The sequence below is a fragment of the Notolepis coatsorum genome (assembly GCF_963971535.1).
Source record: "Notolepis coatsorum genome assembly, chromosome: 1".
NCBI classification, from domain to species: domain Eukaryota; kingdom Metazoa; phylum Chordata; class Actinopteri; order Aulopiformes; family Paralepididae; genus Notolepis; species Notolepis coatsorum.
In genome coordinates this window covers 192,101,148-192,111,147 of record NC_140165.1, presented here as the reverse complement: position 1 = coordinate 192,111,147, position 10,000 = coordinate 192,101,148, and the positions used below count along the sequence as shown (strand labels likewise).

At 47.6% G+C, this 10,000-nt stretch overlaps 1 protein-coding gene across 6 annotated transcripts in view; it reads right to left on the bottom strand.

The window, feature by feature from the left end:
* The window catches only part of ltbp4 (latent transforming growth factor beta binding protein 4), a 219,225-nt gene that overhangs the window by 21,891 nt on the left and 187,334 nt on the right, over positions 1-10,000 (bottom strand). The gene's annotated exons all lie outside the window — the stretch shown is intronic.

Sequence of the window (10,000 nt, the reverse complement as noted above, 5' to 3'; positions counted from 1 at the left end):
AGCTGAGTCAATGTTGATGGTTTTGTTGAACATTTGTATTTCACAGGAGAGAAACTGTATTCAAAGAAAGCTATTAAAATAGTCTTTGAATCTAAATATACTTTCTTTGTGTCTTTGAATCTAAATATACTTTCTTTGTGTTGATTTTACATTAATTCCATGATATTACTCAAGTAAATATCTGTTACAAGCTTCGGTCTTAAGTAGAAAAATGCTATTTTTAATCTAGATGAATTACAGAAAATAGTGAGATTAATTAGTTAATTTTGTTTAATCTATTGACAGCACTAATATATATATATATTAATCTTTATTTATTTATTGGAAATACATAGAGATGGAGCCTCATTCCTAATGATGCTGAGATTATGCTATTCATCGACTACAGCTCGGCATTCAATACCATAGTCCCCTCCATACTCATAGCCAAGCTCAGGGACCTGGGCTTGAACTATGACCTCTGCCAGTGGGTCTTGGACTTCCTGACTGGCAGACCCCAGGTGGTGAGAGCAGGCAACTGCACCTCCTCATCCATCACCCTCAACATAGGGGCCCCCCAGGGCTGTGTTCTGAGTCCCCTCCTCTACTCCCTGTACACACACGACTGTGTGGCTCAGCGGAGTAGCAATACAATCATCAAATTTGCTGACGACACAGTGGTGGTGGGCCTGATCTCTGCCAACGACGAGAGGGCCTACCTGGAAGAGGTCAAGGTCCTGGCGGGATGGTGCCAGGAAAACAGCCTCTCCCTGAACGTCAGCAAAACAAAGGAGATGATTGTGGACTTCAGGAGGTCGGGGGTCAAGGACTACAGCCCCCTCAGCATCGACGGGGCACCGGTTGAGAGAGTCAACAGCTTTAAGTACCTCGGAGCCTACATATCCGAGGACTTGACATGGACCACACACATTGACAGTGTTGTGAAGAAGGCACGACAACGCCTCTACTTCCTCAGGCGCCTAAGGAAGTTCCAAGTCAGTCAGAAGATCCTTAAGAACTTCTACTCATGTACAATAGAGAGCATCTTGACCGGCAACATCACCTCCTGGTTTGGGAATAGCACTGCACAAGACCGAAGCAGACTACAAAGAGTGACACGTTCAGCCGAACGCACAATTGGAGGGGGGCTCCCCACCCTCCAGAACATTTACAACAAGCGTTGCAAGGGCAAGGCTAAGAGAATCATTAAAGACTCCAGTCACCCGAACAACTGCCTCTTTGAACTGCTGCGGTCAGGCAAGCGATACCGGAGTCTCAAGGCGAGCACAGAAAGACTCAGAAGAAGCTTCTATCCCCAGGCCATCAGGCTGCTAAACGAACAATGAATGAACACTACACAACAACAACCACCAAACGCACATAGCACACACATCCACACGCACACACTCACTTAAACAAACACACTGTAGCACCCACTCCACACACTTTATAGCACACACCCACTTTAAACAAACACACTGTAGCACCCACTCCCCACACTTTATATTTATTGATGAAGGATTGCACTACAACTCGTACACCTTACTGTAAATTGTACCTAAATTGTACCTCATCCCATTTCTGCTTTGCACTAGATAGTACTGTACATTAGTACACTGCATAGTATTGTATATTATATGGTAACTCAGAACATTGTACATATGTCTATACCGAACACTGTGACCTCATTTTCTTCTTCTAAATTACATGCTATACTATGTTATTTGATACTATCTTGTCTAGCACAGTCTCTGGAGCGTAACAGTAAGAAGCATTTTGTATGAAAGTATTCTGTACTTCTGTATGACAACTATTAAAGAAACTTGAAACTTGAGAACTTGATTACATTAGGCAGAAAGAAAACTAAAATAACCAAAAACAAAATCAGACAATAAGAAAACTAAATAACATTGGTTAAAACAATTACATTAAAAAACATTAAGATTTAAGAGCATATTTCTAAAATGTCCCAATGTTATCAGGGCATCAATATTTAAAGTGCTTTGTAGGTTATTCCACGAGTCCAGAGCACAACATCTAAAAGCAGTCTGAGTTCGGGACTTGATCCAATCCTGAGAGTGGGTTTGATAAGCTCCTACATTGAAATCTAGTAGTGAGGTAATGTAAGTTGGTCATTTGTTTAGGAGTGCTTTGTGAATAAACATATACCAATGTTGATCTCACCTCACAGAGAGAGAGAGGGACAGCAAGCTTTTTCATAGAGTACAGTAATGGGTACTGTAAGTATCACCAGTAATACATATAAGAGTAGAGTGATATGTACTGTAGGTATCACCAGTAATACATCTAAGAGTAGAGTGATATGTACTGTAGGTATCACCAGTAACACATCTAAGAGCAGAGTGATATATACTGTTACTGTAGGTATCACCAGTAACACATCTAAGAGCAGAGTGATATATACTGTTACTGTAGGTATCACCAGTAACACATCTAAGAGCAGAGTGATATATACTGTTACTGTAGGTATCACCAGTAACACATCTAAGAGCAGAGTGATATATACTGTTACTGTAGGTATCACCAGTAACACATCTAAGAGCAGAGTGATATATACTGAAGGTATCACCAGTAACACATCTAAGAGCAGAGTGATATGTACTGTAGGTATCACCAGTAACACATCTAAGAGCAGAGTGATATATACTGTAGGTATCACCAGTAACACATCTAAGAGCAGAGTGATATATACTGTTACTGGAGGTATCACCAGTAACACATCTAAGAGCAGAGTGATATGTACTGAAGGTATCACCAGTAACACATCTAAGAGCAGAGTGATATGTACTGAAGGTATCACCAGTAACACATCTAAGAGCAGAGTGATATATACTGTAAGTATCACCAGTAACACATCTAAGAGCAGAGTGATATATACTGTAAGTATCACCAGTAACACATCTAAGAGCAGAGTGATATATACTGTAGGTAGGTATGTATGTATGTATGTAGGTATGTAGGTATTCACTAGGAATATTTTTGTTACAAAGATCCCCTCAATTTTATATAACAATTTATCAATAAGTCTTGACAGACACAACCATTCCACCAGACATGCTTCTGCACGAGGTTTTACACTTCCAAAAGTGAGGTCGAATGCAATGAAGCGAACTGTCATGTTCCGTGGTATGCAGGAATGGAACTCTCTTCCCAGACATGTTAAGCAGGAGAATAGTAAATGTCGTTTCAAAATCGTGGTAAAACAACATTTTCAACCAAAGAAATTGACATTCCCTAATAGATTGTGTGTACGTAAATGAAAATGTATGTGTCTGATAAAGGGATAGGTATATATGGATGAAAAGGCATGTGTCTGATAGGGATATATTATTAAAATATTGTATAATTGGCATAGATAATGTATGTAAAAGCTAAATAGTATATTATGCTGTATTGTATTATGAATGAATTATGAGTAGGTATTATTGTATTGTATTATGAATTCATAAGGCGTATATATTGTTATATTGTATTATGAATTTGATTAGGGTTTTTATTGTTGTTTTAATTGTCTGTATGACATGTAAATGTTGTGAGTGTATAAGTCTGTAACTGTATTTTATGTGTTATGGACCCCAGGAAGAATAGCCCCAGCACTGCTGTGGCTAATGGGGATCCAAATAAACTTAAACTTAAACCAGTAACACATCTAAGAGCAGAGTGATATATACTGTAGGTATCACCAGTAACACATCTAAGAGCAGAGTGATATATACTGTAGGTATCACCAGTAACACATCTAAGAGCAGAGTGATATATACTGTTACTGTAGGTATCACCAGTAACACATCTAAGAGCAGAGTGATATATACTGTAAGTATCACCAGTAACACATCTAAGAGCAGAGTGATATATACTGTAGGTATCACCAGTAACACATCTAAGAGCAGAGTGATATATACTGTAGGTATCACCAGTAATACATCTAAGAGCAGAGTGATATATACTGTAAGTATCACCAGTAACACATCTAAGAGCAGAGTGATATATACTGTAAGTATCACCAGTAACACATCTAAGAGTAGAGTGATATATACTGAAGGTATCACCAGTAACACATCTAAGAGCAGAGTGATATGTACTGAAGGTATCACCAGTAATACATCTAAGAGCAGAGTGATATGTACTGTAAGTATCACCAGTAACACATCTAAGAGCAGAGTGATATATACTGTAAGTATCACCAGTAACACATCTAAGAGCAGAGTGATATGTACTGTAGGTATCACCAGTAACACATCTAAGAGCAGAGTGATATATACTGTAGGTAGGTATGTATGTATGTATGTAGGTATGTAGGTATTCACTAGGAATATTCTTGTTACAAAGATCCCCTCAATTTTATATAACAATTTATCAATAAGTCTTGACAGACACAACCATTCCACCAGACATGCTTCTGCACGAGGTTTTACACTTCCAAAAGTGAGGTCGAATGCAATGAAGCGAACTGTCATGTTCCGTGGTATGCAGGAATGGAACTCTCTTCCCAGACATGTTAAGCAGGAGAATAGTAAATGTCGTTTCAAAATCGTGGTAAAACAACATTTTCAACCAAAGAAATTGACATTCCCTAATAGATTGTGTGTACGTAAATGAAAATGTATGTGTCTGATAAAGGGATAGGTATATATGGATGAAAAGGCATGTGTCTGATAGGGATATATTATTAAAATATTGTATAATTGGCATAGATAATGTATGTAAAAGCTAAATAGTATATTATGCTGTATTGTATTATGAATGAATTATGAGTAGGTATTATTGTATTGTATTATGAATTCATAAGGCGTATATATTGTTATATTGTATTATGAATTTGATTAGGGTTTTTATTGTTGTTTTAATTGTCTGTATGACATGTAAATGTTGTGAGTGTATAAGTCTGTAACTGTATTTTATGTGTTATGGACCCCAGGAAGAATAGCCCCAGCACTGCTGTGGCTGATGGGGATCCAAATAAACTTAAACTTAAACCAGTAACACATCTAAGAGCAGAGTGTTATATACTGTAGGTATCACCAGTAACACATCTAAGAGCGGAGTGATATATACTATATACTGTATATATATATACTGTATATATATCTATAGGGCTTAAGCATGTCTATATATTACATCATCATAATCCAGAACAGAGAGTAATATAGTTTCAACAATAATTTTTCTACTGAACTTGGGAAAGCAGGTTCTATAAAGAAAGCCACGTTTCATCCACAGCTTTTTAACCAGATTATACAGCTATCCATAACGAAAGGTTATGTAGATAACCTAGTTATATTAGTATTGGCTGAGCGTCCCGCTCTGAGCCTTACGAGATACTTCTATCTCCTGTGATACATATTGTATCTCCCACGAATAAAAAACACATGCACCCCACCTGTATGGGGCCCCGCCCCTTATGGTGGCCACCACCCATATAACCATGACTCTGGTCATGAAACACCCTTCCTCGCCAAAAACCCGTCCCAGGAAAAGATCCCTCAAGAGGGAACTCAGGGCGCGCAGAGCGGGACGCTCAGCCAATACTAATATAACTAGGTTATCTACATAACCTTTCGTTATATTTCGTATTTGCATCGCGTCCCGCTCTGAGCCTTACGAGATAATGGGGAAGAGCGGGCGCGAGACCCGACAGATGTACCCCCTGAGGACCCGTAAGCCCACATCAAGGGGTGCGGGGAGCCCTGTCACCCCATCCTTCCTAATGAAGGGGGGGCGCAGTCAACTCCACCTGAATGCGAACAAGAGGGAGCTAGAACCCCTTGAACACACCGTACAGGCGGAACCACGTGTGACTCAACACACTGTGGCCCAAACCCACACACTCCTGCTACCCGACCAAAGAACGGGAAGCAGGAAAGGCCACAGACCCCAGAACCGCCTGGGAGACAGAACCCCCGGTCATGTCCATGAGGTAAAACCTTACAAAGGGGCCCGGTGAGGACCACGAAGCCGCAGCACAGATGTCCTCCACCGAGGCCCCACCCAGGAGAGCGGCAGAAGCAGCCACCCCACGAGTGGAGTGCGCCCTGACGCCCCCAGGGGGATCCAGCCCAGCCAACGTGTAGCAGAGGGCAATACCCTCGCACAACCAACGGGACAGGCGCTTCGTCGACAGTGCCTTACCAGCACGAGCCCCACCGTAACAGACAAAAAGCTGGTCGGTAACCCTGAAACCCTGAGTACGGCTGAGGTAAAACCCCAAAGCACGGACCGGACATGACAGGTGAAGGCCCGCATCCAACTCACTAGCGTGAGGAGGAGGACGAAAAGCCTGAACCACAATATCCCGGGAGCGGAAAGAACTCCGGATATTCTTAGGCACGAAAGCAGGATTAGGTCGCAGAGTGGCACCGCAATCGGCCCGAAAAGACAGGCACTCCGGACGCACCGAAAGAGCACAGAGCTCACCCACGCGTTTAGCGGAAGTGACAGCCAGCAGGAACGCGGTCTTGAAAGACAGCCGTCCCAACGGCGCCTGTTCGAGCGGCTCAAACGGAGCCAAGGACAACCGACCGAGGACCAATTGGAGATCCCAAGTCGGAGCCAAGGAGCGTCGCACCGGCTTAACGCGTCGAGCGCCAAGCAGGAAATGCTTCACAAGAGGGTGGCGGAACAAAACACTCCCCTCAAAACCCTCATGATAGGAGGATATAGCCGCCGCATATACCCTCACTGTCGAAGCCGACACCCTACCAAGAATAGACTGGAAATAACCCAGAACAGCATCCAGGGGGCAGGAGACTGGGTCCCAGCCCCCCCCCCTTACACCACTCTTGGAACGCACGCCACCTGCCCGCGTAAACCGCGACAGTGGAGGGAGCATGCGCACACCGGATGGTATCAACCACCGCGGGATCCATCCTCTCCAGACTCACCCCTCCACCAGCCACACCAACAGGCGTTGGCCCAACACCGGAAACTGGCACAGTGACCCGTCGTGCTGAGAGAGGGCCGTCGCTGACCACGGAATGGCCCAAGGAGGAGCGACCAGAAGCTGGATTAAGACCGGGAACCACACTGACGTGCCCCGGTCCGGCGCGACCAGGATCACCGTCCTGCGCTCCCTCCGTATCCGCTCCAACAGCTGACTCAACAGCTGTACAGGAGGGAAGGCGTACAGAAGCCCGGGCGGCCATGGAAAGGTCGAGAAGGCATCCACCCCCAAGGGGGGACGATCCGCTCGACTGAGCGAGAACCACAAGGGGCACTTGTGAGAACGTCGGCACGCAAACAGATCTACTGAGGCCTCCCCGAACCGATCCCAGATCTGTCTGACTATGTCGGGGCGGAGTTCCCACTCGTCGCGACGAGGACCGCCCCGAGACATCACATCCGCCGCCACATTTTCCGTACCAGGAACGTGGAGCGCCCGCAGACTGCGCAGCCTGCGGGATGCCCATAGCAACAGCTCGCGCGCCACCCCGAGCAGGCGGGTGGAACGAGTCCCACCCTGCCTGTTGATATACGCCGCCGCCGTCACATTGTCCGTCCTGACCAAAACGTTTCTGCCTACCACCAGGTGGCCGAGCCGTTTGAGGACCAGGAGAACCGCCTTCAATTCCAACACATTGATATGCAGGACAGCCGGGTCGGCATGACCCGTCCAGCTGCCCCCCACAGCATGGAACCGCAACGCCCCTCCCCAACCTGTGAGAGAGGCGTCGGTGAAAACCGTGATGTGGGAGCCCCTGCCGCCCATGGGGACCCCCGCAGAGAGGATACCCTGCCTCCCCCAGTGGGCGAGATCCCCCCATATCGACAAAGGAACCGTCAACCGTCTCCCTTTGCCCCACACCGGATCTATCCTCAAAGAGAGAAACCACCTCTGTATCCGCCTCATAAAAAGGAGGCCAAGAGGAACCACCGTGTGGGCCGCCGACATAAGGCCTAGCAGACGCATCACCTGCCGCGCCGTAACCGTCCCTCCCGGACGGAAACCCCCGAGCGCGTGACGGAGAACCCCCCGACGCTGCTCCGAGAGGGTCGCAAGCATGGGCTTCGACCTCAATGTCAAGCCCAAGTACTCCACCTGTTGACTGGGAAGAGGGGTACTCTTCTTCCAATTCACAGCAAAACCCAGGTTGGTGAGGAATTCCACCACCAGCCGAGTATGAGACCTGGCAACCTCCTCTGAACGGCTGAGGAGCAGAATGTCGTCGAGATAAAACAGGACTCGTATCCCCCGACGACGTAAAGGCCCCAGAGCAGCCGCCACGCACTTGGTGAATGTGCGGGGAGCCAGAGAATAACCGAACGGCATTCTGTGGTACTCGTACGCTACGCCCTGAAACAGGAACCGTAGGAACTTCCTGTGAGGAGGGAAAATGGGTATGTGAAAATACGCATCCTTCAGGTCTATGGAGGTGAACCAGTCCCCCCTCCTGACAGCAAGCAGAAGGAGTCGGACGGTCAACATCCTGAACGGTCTCGCTACAATCAACCGATTGAACATGGACAGATTCAGTATAGGTCTGACCCCCCCAGTTTTCTTGGGCACCAGAAAATAACGGGAGTAGACGCCTGACATTGCGTCCTCTCTCGGGAACGACGGCCTGCTTCGCCAACAGAGATTGGATCTCGTCGGCCAGGGCTGTCACTGCGTCTGACCCTGACAACAGGGTCGGCACCAAACCTGAGAACGGAGGATGGGGCCGCGCAAATTGCAAAACCAGCCCCTCCTCTAACGTTCTCCTCATCCACTGATTCAAGGGACATTCCCGTCGCCATATGTGAACATAATCCCACAGCGCCCCCGCCGTCAACTGACGCTGGGCCGCAAGGAACAGCAGATAATTGGCCCGGTCCCCCCCGTCGTGCAAAGCAACCAAGGGAGGACCCCGACAGAAAGGGCCGGTTTGATACGGGAGGAGCGGTCATCAAGCTTGTGGACACACACTCACCCCCTGAACACCCCTCTAGCACACGCTGAGGAGACGTTCCGCAGCCAGACACGCAAGGCCTGAGGACCCCATGGGCTCCTACACGCCGAAGCCCTGCAGTGATATTGCTACCACTCAAATCACGCCAGCCTCTCCTTTGCAGACCACTGCCGGTTTGACGGGAGTGGGAGGCAACAGCGCGACACCCCGCCTGGCGAGGGCGAAGCTGGGGTAACCCCTGCTGAGCATTCAACAGAAGAGGCACCGAGTCCCCCTGCTGACCACTGGAGCTAGTGGCAGCTGTAACACCAGGTCCCACCCACCCACAACCTGCGGTGTAGGAACCACGCGACGACGGAACATTCTCACGGACAGACCCAGGCTCAGCCATCAACTGGGTGTCAGCCCCTGTCTCCATGAGAAGCGAAGAATGGGGCCGCATACGCTTCAAAGAAGGTTCGCGGCCCGCAGCCAAAGGAGAACACTCAGAGCCCCGCTTCTGAGGGTAACAGAAAGCGGACTGAACGGGGAGCGGGCTGCTCGCGGCAAAATGACGACGGGGTGGTTTACCAACCCCGAAATCACCCAAAATGGCCGATCCCTCGGCCGCCAAGACTGTCGGCCTCGCGATACCCTGTCGATTCTCCAACCAGGGCACCACTGGCGGGGGAAACATGGCCGCCTGTCAAGGATCTCGCCACAGTCGTTGACGAGATCGTGCTCCCACCCCTGGCTGCACAGCGTGAGGCGGTGTAGGACCCGAATCAAAAACCGCCTGCGCCTCCACAGAACGCCCAAAAAGACTATCTGTGGAAAAAGGAGTCGTGAGGAGAGAAAACCTATCCTCTTCCCCAAGAGGAGACTGCTCCAACCAAAGATGCCTAACAACCAAAGTCGATAGCATCCGAATCCTCCCCGCAGTTATAGCTTGCGACTGAGTCAAGATCTCTATAACACCACAAACATGAATCACGTTCATAGTGTCGGTCGGACCCAAAGACCTACAACCCGACGCCATCTTGGATAGGAAAGTAGCCAGCTGAGCCACAACACTGGCCGCCGCTAAATGCCATCCTGCAGCAGTATACCACTCATCCGTCCATACTGCCACCCTC